The following is a 15557-nucleotide window of genomic DNA, read 5'->3' as shown; positions in this document are numbered from 1 at the left end:
CGATCCTGGAACTCCAGGATCACACCCTGGGCCAAAGGCAGGTGCTAAACCGCTGAGCCACCCAGGGATCCCCGCTACTTAGGAATTTAAATCAAATTATTGTACAGCTTTTAATGTGTCATAAGCATATTAATAACTAGAAATAGCACAGATAATAGAGCAACAGACTGTTTCCTGTTGATTTTAAATTTCTGAGTGGCAGATGAAAATATAGTTTTAATTATATATATATACACCTGTGTCTCAGTGTACAAACAATATTGGTAGAGCACTTTAAGGAACTAATTCTTTTTTTTTTTTTTTTTAAGTAGGCTTCATGCCTAGTGTAGAGCCTAATACGGGGCTTGAACTCATGACCCTGAAATGGAAACCTGAGCTGAGATCAAAAGTCAGATGCTTAGCTGTCTGAGCCACCCAGACACCCCCATAAGTAACTAATTTGCAGTACAATCTAGCAAAGTTATTACTTTGGACCAAGAAATAGACCAAGAAATAGAAGAACCAAGATATAAATTAATGCTTTAGAGTTTACAAGGAAAATCAATGGCAAAACTTAGAATTATTTTTATAATCAAGGAGCCAGACAGGCCTTGGTTCCAATCCCAGCTTCAGCACTTCACTATTAGCTGCTTGATTCTGAGGCATTTAGCTTTTCTGAACCTCAGTTTCATAATCTCTAAAATAAGTGGTTAGATTGTTATATAGGATAGAGATTAGTAGTTGAAATAATGCTAGTCCCATCCTCTTTCATGTGTTTGTTATGTCATTGTTAGTAAATATGGCTCATTCTTGATAAATTCATTTCAGCAGTGAATTTTTTAAAAAGATTTTATTTATTCATGAGAAACAGAGACAGAGGTAGAGACATAGGCAGAGGGGGAAGCAGGGAGCCCAACGTGGGACTCGATCCCAGGTCTCCAGGATCATGCCCTGGGCTGAAGGCGGGGCTAAACCACTGAGCCACCCAGGCTGCCCTCAACAGTGAATTAATTAATTAATTTATGTATTTATTTATTTAAAAGAGATTTTATTTATTTATTCATGAGAGACATACAGAGAGACAGGCAGAGACACAGGCAGAGGGAGAAGCAGGCTCCATGCAGGGAGCCCAATGTGGGACTCGATCCTGGGACTCCAAGATCACACCCTGGGCCAGAGGCAGGTGCTAAACCGCTGAGCCACCCAGGGATCCCCTTATTTATTTATTTTTAAAGATTTATTTTTTTCATTTATTTATGATAGACATAGAGAGAGAGAGAGGCAGAGACACAAGAGGAGGGAGAAGCAGGCTCCATGCCGGGAGCCTGACGCGGGACTCGATCCTGGGGCTCCAGGATCATGCCCTCGGCCAAGGCAGGTGCTAAACTGCTGAGCCACCCAGGGATCCTCCTCAACAGTGAATTTAATAGAATTTTTAAATTAAGTATGGTGTCCTAAGCACTGTGTTGGGAGGCAGCAAATTATTTCAGAGTAATCTGTGAACTCCTATGAATACCAAGTGTCACCTCTGGACAGAATATGTTACATATAAGGTACTGCTACTTTTCTAATATTGGCAGATACAGTTGCTGTAAATAAAATAGAAATTGAGGGCATTACTGAATTCTTGGTAGGTCAGTATATATGTTTTAGTCCACAAAAGATAAAGTACATAAAGTGAAGCTGTCCTTGCATTTCAGAAGCATATAGGTACATTCCATTAAATAAAAATATTAACTATAGCAAGTATTCAAATAAGATAAGCATAGAATGATTGAGGAGCATAGAGTAAAAACAACACAACCTGGGGCTTCAGAGAAAGATTTCTTTTGTTTCTTTCTTTCTTTTTTTTTTTTTTTTTCAGAGAAAGATTTCTGAAGGAGATAACTCCTGAGCTAAAAGTTGGAGAATAAAAAAATAAATAAAGATAAATAAATAAAAATAAATAAATTAATGTCCTTTTTCCCAGGATCCTATCCAGGATACTACCTTATATTAGTCATTATGTCTCCTTACTATCTGCTGGTCATGTATTTTGTAGAATATCTTTTTCTTTTTTTGTCTTTTTTTTTTTTTAAGATTTTATTTATTCATGAGAGACGCAGAGAAAGGCAGAGACATTAAAAAAAAAAAAAAGAAAGAAAGAAAGAAAGAAAGGTAGAGACATAGGCATAGGGAGAAGCAGGCTCCTCGAGGAGAGCCTGATGAGGGACTTGCTCCCAGGACCCCAGGATCACACCCTGAGCTGAAGGCAGACACTCAACCACTGAACCACCCAGGTGTCCCTGTAGAGTATCTTTCAACTGGGATTTTTCTGATGTTTTTCTCATGATTATACAGGGGTTATGGGTTCTTGGGAAGATGATCACAGAGGTAAAGTGCCATTATCCTTACAGTGTCGAGAGTACATATTATCAACATGACTTATCACAGATCACCTTAGCTTTGACCACCTGGCTGAAGTATTTGCCAGGTTTCTGCCAGATTAACAAGTTTCACTGTTACTTTTTAAAATTCTCTTCCTATGTTCTACTCTTTGGAAACAAGTCACTGAAGGCAACCCACACTCAAGGGGGCAGGGGCATATAAGTTCATCTCCTGGAAGGGAGAGTAGATAGATAAATTATTTGGATTTTTCTATAAAAGAAATTTAGCCTTCCTTCCTTCCTTCCTTCCTTCCTTCCTTCCTTCCTTCCTTCCTTCCTTCCTTCCTTCCTGTTTTCATGTCTGTACAGATTATTGGATATTAATTTTATACTTTGAGTTATAATCTAATATTACCTTTTTTTAAAAAAAAAGATTTTACTTATTTATTTGAGATAGAGTGCAGAGCAAGAGAGCACAAGCAGGGGGATAGGGACAGGGGGGAAAGAAGCAGGCTTCTCACTGAGCAGGGATACGGGTCATGATATGAGCACCCTGGGATCATGACCTGAGCCAAAGGCAGAGGTCCAACCACTAAGCCACCCAGGCATCCCAAACAGAGACTTGTTTTATGATCTAACATATAATCTATTTTGGAGAATGTTCCATGTGTATTTGAGAAAAATGTGTTGTTCACTGTTGTTGGGAGATGCTGTATAGATGTCTGTTAGGTCTAGTTGGTTTATAGTTTTATTAAAGTCTTCTTTCCTGATCTTCAGTCTAGTTGTTCTGTTACTGAAAGTAGGCTTGAAATCTCCAACTATTATTACTAAGTTATCTATTCCTCCAATTCTGCCAGTTTTTGCTTCAGGTGTTTTGGGGTTTTGTTGTTAGGTGCATATATGTTTATAATTATTATATATTCCTAATGAATTGATCCTTTTATCATTATAAAATGTCTCGCTTTGTCTCTAATAACAACTTTTGTCTTTAATGTCTGTTTTGTCTAATATTAGTATGGTCACTTCAGCTCCATTATGCATAGTTAGATCATTAAAAACAATTTTGCTGATCCCTGCCTTTTTTTTTTTTTAAGATTTTATTTATTTATTCATGAGAGACACAAAGAGAGAGGCAGAGACACAGGCAGAGGGAGAAGCAGGCTCCATACAGGGAGCCTGATGTGGGACTTGATCCCAGGACTCCAGGATCACACCCTGGGCCGAAGGTGGCGCTAAACCGCTGAGCCACCCAGAGATCCCTAGATCTCTGCCTTTTGATTAGAGAGTATATTCCATTTACATTTGATATAACTACTGATTAAGTAGGGTTTAATTCTGCCATTTCCTATTTATTTTCTTCATATGTCTTTTTGTTTCTCTGCTCCACCATTACTGCTTTCTTTTGTGTTAACTACATATTTTATGTCTGTATATGAATTTGCATATTACCTATATATCATATATATGACTATATATAAAGAATATATGTATATTTCTTGAAAGCATGCATTTATTTGATTGGTACCAAAACCTGGGATTGAATGTAAGCATGCATTTGTAAGTGTACATAAAAAGAACAGAAGGGTATATATAAATAGGAAGGCTACACAGTTTTAAGAGTTATTATTTTGTTTACTTATTTAAGAGATTGTAATAAAATCCATAACATTTAAAAACCCACTACTTCCCACCATTGCTAAAAGTTAAACCCCGATAGTATGTGTATATAGAGAGACTATTTTTCTCTAAAGACTCTGTAGACTCACTTTTACCCATTAATTCCAAGATAGACCAAAATTTCACCCGTGCTTTATAAAGAGATTGATGAATCTTATGAAACTAAAATATAAATTCAGAATTCAAAAATAAATTCAGAATTCAAAAAATAAATATGTAATATAGTTGGATCGTCAAATATAGCTTCTTTATAGAACAATAGAAAGAGCCAAAGCAATTTTTGGCATATGTGAGAGTTTTACTACTGCAAAGTACTGAATCATGTTTTTATTACTTAGAATCATAACATCAGTTTATAATCTATTTTCTGTAGTTCATTCTAACTCCTTGAACTTCTTTGGAGGCAAGAATGTGGGTCTCTCTTTTTTTTTAAGATTTTATTTATTTATTTGGCAGAGAGAGAGCAAGTGCACAAGCAGGGGCAGAGGGAGAGGGAGAGAGAGAAGCAGACTCCCTGCTGAGCAGGGAGCCCCATGCAGGGCTCAATCTCAGGACCCCAGGATCACGACTTGAGCCAAAGGCAGATGCTCAACTGACTGCACCACCCAGGCACCCCAAGAATGTGGGTCTTATTTTCAAGTAGTCAAAGTATTTTTTAAAAAATTATTTGATAGAGGGCACCTGGGTGGCTCAATCAGTTTAAGCATTTGCCTTCATTCAGGTCATGATCCTAGAATCCCAGGATCGAGCCCCACATCGGGCTCCCTGCTCAGTGGGGAGTCTGCTTCTCCCTCTGATACTCCCCTCTTCGTGTTTTCTCTCTCTCACAAATAAATAAGTAAAATATTTAAAACAAATTGGTTGATAGGGCACCTGGGTGGCTCAGTCAGTTAAACATTGTACTCTTGGTTTTGGCTCAGGTCATGATCTCAGAGTTGTGAGAATGAGCACTGTGTTGGGCTCCATGCTCAGCAGGGAGTCTGCTTGAGATTTTTTCTCTCCCTTTTCTTCTGCTCTTTGCCCCTCTCATACTGTTTCTATCTCTAAAATAATTTTAAAAACAATAGAAATAAAAATTTGGTCAATAAATAGTCATGATGAGAGCCAATAAACCAACAGAAATGTAGAAATTTCAAACAGTGGGTGTTTGAACATAAAAATAGTTGATGGGGATCCCTGGGTGGCGCAGCGGTTTGGCGCCTGCCTTTGGCCCAGGGCGCGATCCTGGAGATCCGGGATCGAATCCCACATCAGGCTCCCGGTGCATGGAGCCTGCTTCTCCCTCTGCCTGTGTCTCTGCCTCCCTCTCTCTCTCTCTCTCTCTCTCTGTATGACTATCATGGATAAATAAAAAAAAAAAAAAAAAAAAGGAACTAGAGTATGGTTCCATTATAAAAAAAATAAAAATAAAAAAAAAATAAAAATAGTTGATGAAATCAAAACCAGGCTATTCTTTTAACAAAACCAGGCTAACATTTTAACAAAGGCAGTATTCCAGAGGTCTATTGAGTCTGGGAAAATGCATAAAAGTAAACACAAAGTAGTAGAGTACCATATATATTTCTTCATAGCTAGATGAAACTAATTTAAACATAAATTTTATTCCAAAAAAATTTTTAAATATTTTATTTATTCATAAGAGACACAGAGAAAGTCAGAGAGGTAGGCAGAGGGAGAAACAGGCTTCCCATGGGAAGCCAATTTGGGACTCAATCTTGGGACCCAGGATCACACCCTGAGCCAAAGGCAGACACTCCCTCAAACAGTGAACCACCCAGGTGTCCCTTTTCTTCCAAATTTTGCACTTAGATCTTAGCCAAGAGGCCACGAAGCTATTTCTTCCAAATTTTGATGTAAAACTAATTTTACTTAAAATAGTATTTTTAAAAAAGATTTTGTCTATTTATTTGACACAGAGAGAGAGGGAGAGAGCGAGGACAAGCAGGGGGAGCAGCAGGCAGAGGGAGAGAGAGAAGCAAGTTCCCCATTGACCAGGGAGCCTGATGTGGAATTTGATCCAAGACTCTGGGATCATGACCTGAACCAAAGGCAGATGCTTAACTGACTAAGCTACCCAGGTACCCCAAATGTAATTCTTTTTTATAGTTATTTTCTTCCTACCAGCTAGTAAAGTAGACAGTGTTGATGTACACATTGAATGCCAGTACTCTGTTTTTAAGTGTTTACATTTTCAAGAAACTAAACTAGTATTTACTAATGAATAGCGTAATTTTGAGGCAGCAGTTATAAGCAAAAACTAAGTAAGTTCTTTTGTGCAAACAGGATATAACATGAATCCACTTTCTGTTGTCTCTAGCCACAGGAGACCCATAAACAAACTAAGTATTATAGAAGGACGAATAAGTATTAGTGTTCCCAAGCACACCCATGAGCAGGTTAATGACTAAGCTATTTGAACAAGGGAGTCTTATGATTTCTCTACATTTACATGGTAGATTAGAATTCAGTAAAGTATCTGTTCTTCTCAGAAATAAACGTGATAGAGCTCTGGGTAAGGTAGTGGGACAGGGAATTGTCAAATGGGATTTTTGTTTTTTTCTGTACCATCTTATTGTTTATAAGGAGATTCTATTCATATACTAAATTGATTAAAAACTATAAAAAATTTTATTTTTTATTTTTAAAAGATTTTATTTATTCATGAGAGACACGGAGAGAGAGACAGAGACATAGGCAGAGGGAGAAGCAGGCTCCCTGCGAGGAGTCTGATGTAGGACTCGATCCCAAGACTGCAGGATCATGACCTGAGCCGAAGGCAGATGCTCAACCACTGAGCCACCCAGGTGCCCCTAACTTTAAAAAGTTTTAAAAAGAGATACAAGTATAGTTGAGAAATCATAAATTTAGATTTATGAACTTGTACCCTCTGGGGGTGATTGATTTCTATTGAAACAGCATTATTTGTTTTCTTTATTTTAAGGACACAATCATAAAGCTTTAATAAGTTCTATAAAAGTATATCTTTTTTAATATTTGTTTTTATTATTATTTAAATTCAATTAACATATAATGTATTTGTTTCAGAGGTGGAGGTCAGTGATTCATTACAGTGCTCATTACATCATGTGCTTTCCTTTTTTTTTTTTTTTTAAGATTCCATTCATTCATCCATGAGAGACACAGAGATAGAGAGAGAGAGAGAGAGAGGCAGAGACATAGGCAGAGGGAGAAGTAGGCTCCATGCAGGAAGCCCGACGTGGGACCCAATCCCAGGTCTCCAGGATCATGCCCCGGGCTGAAGGCTGCGTGAAACCACTGAACCACCTGGGCTGGGCTGCCCCCATCATGTGCTCTTCTTAATGTCCATCACCTTTTCTTTTTCTTTTCTTTCTTTTTTTTTTTTTTTAAAGATTTTATTTATTTATTCATGACAGACACACAGAGGGAGAGAGAGAGGCAGAGACATAGGCAGAGGGAGAAGCAGGCTCCATGCAGGGAGCCCGACATGGGACTCGATCCCGGGTCTCCAGGATCTGGCCCTGGGCTGAAGGCAGCGCTAAACTGCTGAGCCACCCGGGCTGCCCCTGTCCATCACATTTTCACTTCATCTCCCCACACCCCTCCCCTAGCATCTTTGTTCTAATGAAGGATAGTTGGAAGAAAGGCAGGCAGAGACAAGGGGCCCCCCCCTCCCTAAAAGGATACCACTCTTAAAAGAATTTTACACCATCCTGGAAGGAACACTCTGCCTTTTCCCATGTGATAGATAGATGACAAAAACCTGATTGGGTGACAGGCTCTTGGAGGGTTAATCAGATTAAACAGTCTGCCAGCAAGCCCATAGAAACTTCTAGACTTAGAAATTTCAGTGGCAACCCTCTTGGGTCTCCTCCTTCTTTGGGAGCTCTGTGCCAAATAGCTCAACAAATTGCTCAATAAACTTTGCTTTGCTGCCTACCAATCTCTCTCTGGTCTACCTCTTCATTCTTTGAAGCATGACCAAGAACTGTGGGCACCAAAGGAGAAGAAATCCTGTAACGGTTTAACATTATTGAAGGGCATATAAAACCACTCTAGGGGCCCAAATGGAATGTGAGTAAAACTAAAGAAGAAGGGTGCCTGGGTAGCTCAGTCTTGGTTAAGCATCTGCCTTCAGCTCAGGTCATGATCCCAGGGTCCTGGGATCAAGTCCCACATTGGGCTCCCTTCTCAGTGGAGACTATGCTTCTCCCTCCATTCCTCTGCCCCTACTCCTACTCGCTTGTTCTGTCTCTCAAATAAATACTAAGAAAATTTTAAATTATTTTGGTCAGGGCAGCCCCGGTGGCGCAGTGGTTTAGTGCCGCCTGCAGCCTGGGGTGTGATCCTGGAGACCCGGGATCGAGTCCCACATCGGGCTTCCTGCATGGGGCCTGCTTCTCTCTCTGCCTGTGTCTCTGCCTCTCTCTCGCTCTCTCTGAATGAGTAAATAAATAAATCTTTTAAAAAAATTATTTTGGTCATTTGAAAAACATCCTGCCTGATACCTGCACGTCAGGAGCAGCCATTAGGTTAACCAGGATGCCAGAATTTGTGCAGACCCACTTACTAGTTAAAGAAAAGCAAGCCGCTTAAACTTTACCTGTCTCAATTTTTCTCTCACTGTTTTAATGGAAGGTTATGCTGCTTTTTCCTTACAGAAATGAAATCAAGGGATCCCTGGGTGGCTCAGCGCTTTAGTGCCTGCCTTTGGCCCATGGTATGATCCTGGAGTCTCGGGATCGAGTCCCACATCAGTCTCCCTGTGTGGAGCCTGCTTCTCTCTTGGCCTGTGTCTCTGCCTCTCTGTGTGTGTGTGTGTGTCTCTCATGAATAAATAAATAAAATCTTTAAAAAAAAAGAAATGAAATAAAAATTAATTTTAAAGGTGGGGGGGAAGGGAAAAGAAAGACATCTTCAGAAATGAAAATTAGAACCTTGGGATAGAGGGGTGTAACTCACTCATGAGGCTCTCTCCTCTTCCTGGGTACTTAGCATTGGAGCCTCACACACAGTCACTGTTGAAGTGAACTTTGGATTTCTGAATCTACAGAGATGAAGACCAAATTATAGACATTGGCTCCAGGAGATCTTTAAAGCCTCATCTTTACTCTCTCCTATCCTCCTCCCCTCTCTATTTCTATATCCAATTTACCTTGTCAACAGTCCATGCACTGTGCCTAAGATGCCTGTTTCCAACTTCTGGAAATGCCAAACACTTTTTTTTGTGTACTTGGACCAACTCAAATGTCACTTCAGCTCTGGAGCTCCCTCTGACTATCCCCTGGGCAGAGTTATTGTTCTCTTACTGTCTTCCTAAGTATTTTAGCTATATATTACTTTCATATTTATTATTTTTATGTTGGTTTTCCCACTAGTTGAGAATTATTTGAAAGGGAGTGACTTGTCATTTTATCTCCGAAGTCTAGAATGTGCTTGGTATTTAAGAAATACAAAGTAATTTTTTAAAAGATTTTATTCATTTATTTGAAAGAGAGCAGGAGCAGGGGTGGGGGAGCAGCAGAGAGAGAGAGGGAGAAGCAGGCTCCTCAGAGAGCAGGGAACCCAACACAGGGCTCAATCCCAGGACCCTGAGATCATGACCTGAGCTGAAGGCAGACGCTTTTTTTTTTGAGTAGGCAGACGCTTAACTGACCAAGCCACCTACACACCCTATGGAAATATAAAGTAATTTTTGAAAAATAAATTATTGTGAGCTCTACCTTAAGCATAATCTGTCACCATAGAGTACTAACAGGGTATCAATTGATTAAACAAACAAAAATTCCTTGGGTCGCCTGGGTGTCCAGTCAGTTGAGCGTCAGTCTCTTGGTTTCAGCTTAGGTATTAATCTTGGGGTCATGGGATCGAGCCCCAAATTGGGGTCCCTGCTCAGTGCAGAGTCTGCTTGAGATTCTCTCTCCTTCTCTCTCTGTTCCTCATACTTGTACTCTTTCTCTCACTCAAAAAAATAAATAAAGCTTAAAAATTGAAGACCACACAAGCAAATGGAAAGATATTCCATGCTCATGGGTTATAAGGACTAATATTGTTAAAATATCTGTAGTACCCAAAACAATCTACAGATTTAATGCAATCCCTGTCAAAATACCAACAGCATTTTTCACTGAGCTAGAACAAATGATCCTAATTTTTTAAAAAGATTTTATTTATTCATGAGAGGCACAGAGGCAAAGACAGAGGCAGAGGGAGAAACAGACTCCATACAGGGAGCCCGATACAGGACTCAATCCCAGGACTGCAGACGAAGGCAGATGCTCAACCACTGAGCCACCCAGGCGTCCCATGATCCTAAAATTTTTATGGAACCACAAAAGACCCTGAATAGACAAAAAACAATCTTGAAAAAGAACAAATTTAGAGGTACCACAATTCCCAATTTCAAGTTATATTACAAAGCTGTAGTAATCAAAATGTATAACTGGCACAAAAATAGACACATAAGATTAATGAAACAGAAAAGGGAGCCCAGAAATAAAGCCACAATTACATGATAATCATTCTTTGACAAAGGAGGCAAGAATATGTGTAGGAAAAAAACAGTCTTTTTAACAAATGGTGTTGGGAAAACTAGACAGCTACATACAAAAGAATGAAACTGGATCACTCTTTTACACCATACACAAAAATAAACTCAACATGGATTAAGGACCTAAGTGTGAGACCTAACACTGTGAAAATCCTTGAAGAGAGCACAGGCAGTAATTTCTCTAACCTTAGTCATAGCAACATTTTTCTAGGTATATCTCCTGAAACAAGGGAAATAGAAGCAAAAATAAACTATTGGAACTACATCAAAATAAAAAGCTTCTGTACAGTGAAGGAAACGAAATAAAAGACAATCTACTGAATGGGAGAAGATATTTGCATATGACATATCCAATAAAAGGTTAGTATCCAAAACATACAAAGAACTTGTACAACTCAATACCAAAAAACCAAATAATCCAGCTAAAGAGTGAGCAGAAAACATGAACAAATATTTCTCCAAAGAAGACACAGATGGCCAACAGACACATGAAAAAATGTGCAACATCACTCATCATCAGGGAAGTACAAATCAAAACCACAATGAGATATCACCTCACATGTGTCAGAATGGCTAAAATCAACAACACAAGAAACAAGTTTTGGCAAGGTTGTGGAGAAAAAGGAACCCTCATGCACCCTTGGTGGGAATGTAAACTGGTGCAGCCACCGTGAAAGACAGTATGAAGATTCCTCAAAAAATAAAAAAAGAACTACCATATATATTTCAGTAATTCTACTACTGGATACTTACCTAAAGAATAAGAAAACACTAGTTGGAAAGGATATCTGTACCTCAATGTTTATTGTAGCATTATTTACAATAGCCAAATTATGAAAGCAGCCCAAGTGCCCATTGATAGATGAATGGATAAGGAAGATGTGATATATATCTCCAAATACCATCATACTTAAACTTTTTGAGCCTCCATATATTTATCTGGGAGATGGGAATTATAATAGTATTTATCTTATGGGAGTGCTCTGAGAATTAAATGCTCTTAGAACCATGTCTAGCACATAATAAATGCTCAGTAAGTATTGACCATTGTTATTCTTAGAATTTTGTAGAACAGGATATTAGACTGTATTAATTTCCTATTGCTGCTATAACAAATTACCACAAGTTTAGTGGCTAACAACAACACAAATTTATTATTTTATAGTTCTGGTGTTCAAAAGTCCAAAATGGATTGCACTGGGCTAAAATCAAGGTGTTTGCAGGAATGGTGCTATGGACTGAATTGTGTCCCCTACCCAACCCCACCCCTCCTACCCCCAATTCATAAGTTAGGGTTGTAACCCCGACTGTGATGGTATTTGGAAATGGAAGCCTTTGGGATGTAATTAGGTTTAGATGAGGTTATGAGGGTGGGGCCCTCATGATGGGATTAGTGCTCCTATAAGAAGAGAGCTTGCTCTCCTTTCTGTCACATGAGGACACAAAAGGTGGCTGTCTCTATACATACATATACATTCATATGTACATATACATATATATGATTCTTTGATGGGGCTGGGCATATTGCCTCTCCAAACAAAATCAGAGTTCTTTTAGGAAAAGTAAAGTACTAGTGTGTTATGGGTAGAGGATGGGTGGGACTGAGGGAAGTGGTGTTAAATAGGCAAATGATACTGGCTATTAGCCTTTAAGAATCTTTTCCCTTTATTTATTTTTTTTTTTAAGATTGATTGATTTATGATAGACATAGAGAGAGAGAGAGAGAGAGGCAGAGACACAAGAGGAGGGAGAAGCAGGCTCCATGCCAGGAGCCTGACGCAGGACTCTATCCCGGGACTCCAGGATCAGGCCCTGGGCCAAAGGCAGGTGCTAAACCGCTGAGCCACCCAGGGATCCCCAGATCTTTTCCCTTTAAAGAAACTGTTTCCATTTAAGAACCAATGCAATTTAGAAACCTCATAAAACTTAGTTACAAAATTTATTCTTTTAAACTATTTTTTTTTTTTTTTTAGATTTTATTTATGTATTCGTGAGAGACACAGAGAGAGAGGCAGAGACACAGGCAGAGGGAGAAGCAGGCTCCACGCAGGCAGCCCGATGTGGGGCTCCATCCGAGGTCTGCGGGATCATGCCCCGGGTGAAAGGCAGGCGCCAAACCGGTGAGCCACCCAGGGATCCTCTCTTTTAAACTAGTTAAGAAGGGATCCCTGGGTGGCGCAGCGGTTTAGCGCCTGCCTTTGGCCCAGGGTGCAATCCTGGAGACCCGGGATCGGATCCCGCGTTGGGCTCCCGGTGCATGGAGCCTGCTTCTCCCTCTCCCTCTGCCTATGTCTCTGCCTCTCTCTCTCTCTCTCTCTCTCTCTGTGACTATCATTAAAAAAAAAAAAACTAGTTCAGAAGAGGATTTAAACACTGTATTTTAAAAACTTGTGGGCAGCCCAGGTGGCTCTGTGGTTTAGCGCCGCCTTCAGCCCAGGGCCTGATCCTGGAGACCCAGGATTGAGTCACGTCAGGCTCCCTGCATAGAGAGCCTGCTTCTCTCTCTGCCTGTGTCTGCCTCTGTGTATGTGTGTGTCTCATGAATAAGTAATATCTTAAAAAAAAAAACTTTCACATGTAATTCATGATCACTATGGAAAAATTAGAAAAATCTTTTCAATACATATTTTTTCATCCAACTGAAGATGTAGCTGACAGCTAGGACTAATGAGGCTGAAGTTCAATGAGGTTAAAAATATGCTTCTTTGGGCACACACATGACTTCCAAAATTGCATTAATTCTATTAAATTGATGAAAACTATGCTTCATTATCAGAACTTTAATTTGTTTTCTATGTTTTCTAAAATAATAAAGACATTCTATAATAAAATTTCCATGTAATTTCATAAATGAACTGTAATTGACAATAACAATGATGCCCCTGAAAGAGAAATGTTGGCTGGCAGATGATTCTGTGTTAAGAACTCCTAAGTATTTGTCAGCAATATATCAAAGTCCACTTTTGGTGTATGCTCAGTGTAAAAATTTACTTAATTAATTCAATAAATATTGTGTGCCAGGCACTATTCTAGGAACTGAGATCATCACAGGAAAAACAAAAAGAGGTTCTGACTTTCTGCTCTATACAGTCTGGTTAGAATAATCCAAGAAACACAAATAAAAACTCAAGATATGTTTTATTCTATCATGTTACTAATGGTGGAACACTTTCATATGCTGTCTAACTTGGTATACTCTTTCTGAAGGTAAGTTTATATGTGTGAGTTAAGGTGTCTATATACTTTGACCTAGGGATTTTGCTTTTAGGAATCTGTTATAATTACAGAATCAGAAATGCAAATGATATTCAACAAGTTTCATCACTACATTATCTATACAAGTGAAAAATTAGAAATAACTTAAATATTCACCAAAGGGGAAATACTTAAATAATTTATAGCCTACCTAAAAGCCTATCGTAAATCTATTAAAATGATGTTTTTGAAGGATTTAGTGCCCTCAAAAATACTCAAGCTATTCTGTTAAGGTAAAAATTCTGATTAAAAATATATCTAAAATATTAATAATGTTATTGCTTGTAGGTCGAAAGGTACAGGCTTACTGGGATGCCTGGGTGGTGCAGCAGTTGAGCATGTGCCTTTGGCTCAGGTCGTGGTCCCAGGGTCCTGGGATTGAGTCCCACATCGGGCTCCCCACAGGGAGCCTGCTTCTCCCTCTGCCTATGTCTCTGTCTCTCTCTGCGTGTCTCTCATGAATAGATAAAATCTTACAAAAAAAAAAAAGGTACAGACTTATTGAAGATACTGAACTGGGTCAAAAGGTATAACCTTCCAGTTACAAAATAAATGTCATGGGAATATAATGTACAGCACAGTATAGTTAGTAACTATAGATAGCGCACATTTGAAAATTGCTGAGAGTAGATCTTAACAATTCTCATTATGAGAAAAAAACTTTTTTGTAACTGCATGGTTACAGGTTTTAATTAGATTTAGTATGATCTTTTTATAATATACACAAGTATCAAATCATTATGTTGAGTTGAAACTATTATCATGTTCCGTACAGTATACCTCAATTAAAAAAAAAAAAAGCTGGCATTTGGCAAGAAAGTTAAGCAAAACACTTGCATAATTAAAAAAAAAAGGGGGGGGGGCACCAGGGTGGTGCAGTTTTGGCTCAGGTCTTGATCTGGGGTTTGTGGGATCAAGCCCCAGGCAGAGCAGGCTCTGCATTCAGTGTGGAGTCTGCTTCAGTTTCTCTCTCCTTCTTCCAGTGCCCTCTGCACTTTAAATAAATATTAAAAAAAAAAAAAAAGAAAGAAAGAAAGAAAAGAAAGAAAACTAGGCCTGGGAGCTGTCCATAGGGCTGGGGCTGGCAGGTTGTTTATCTTAATCCTCTTGAGAACAGGAAATGTATGTTAGGATTTTTTTTTTCTTATTCTTCTTTTAAATTTAAACAAGCATCCCTAATTTGTTGAAATTTTTTAAAGTTCTATAACTTTGGGAGTGACGAATCCCTCCATTGCTCTGAGAAGGCCCATGCTTTCTAGAAAAGCAAAAGAAACACCCTGAATGTTAACATAATTTATCTCTAGGGAGGGGAAGTACAGATTTCCCTTATAATGAAAAACTTTATTTAACAAATGTATATCATGAGCTCAAAAAAGTGTCTATGTATATAGGTTTATAAAATAATACAAAATTAGTTAAAGCATGAGACTCCTTTACTATGTTAAGCCTTAAAAAAAGCTATTGTTGATTTTTGTGATTATGGGTTGCTTTTTAATTTTCCAAGTTTTTTATAATGGGGATATTTATTATAATTGGAAAAAATGCATTATTTAAAAGGATAGTGATACTCATTGGGAGACTATAGGAGTCTATATATAGTCTAATGAAGGATAGTCAGAAGAAAGGCAGGCAGGGACAAGGGGCCCCCACCCTAAGAAGAAACCACCATTTTTTTTTTTAAGATTTTATTTATTTATTAGAGTGTAAGTAGGCAGAGTGGCAGGGAGAGGGAGAAGCAGGCTCCCCACTGA

The 15557-nt window shown here is 38.8% G+C and overlaps 1 protein-coding gene across 6 annotated transcripts in view; it reads left to right on the top strand.

Moving 5' to 3' along the window:
• Positions 1–15557, top strand: part of PBLD (phenazine biosynthesis like protein domain containing) — a 44475-nt gene that overhangs the window by 5462 nt on the left and 23456 nt on the right. The window contains exon 2 of one of the 6 annotated variants that reach the window (XM_072823323.1): positions 5939–6100. The exons of the other annotated variants lie outside the window; for them this stretch is intronic. The gene's annotated coding sequence lies outside the window, so the exon portion shown is untranslated. The remainder of the gene's footprint in view (positions 1–5938; positions 6101–15557) is intronic. 6 annotated transcript variants of the gene reach the window in all.

The sequence above is a fragment of the Canis lupus genome, chromosome 4 (assembly GCF_048164855.1).
Source record: "Canis lupus baileyi chromosome 4, mCanLup2.hap1, whole genome shotgun sequence".
NCBI classification, from domain to species: domain Eukaryota; kingdom Metazoa; phylum Chordata; class Mammalia; order Carnivora; family Canidae; genus Canis; species Canis lupus.
Note: the sequence above shows the minus strand (reverse complement) of the source record. Positions and strands in the feature narration are given on the sequence as shown.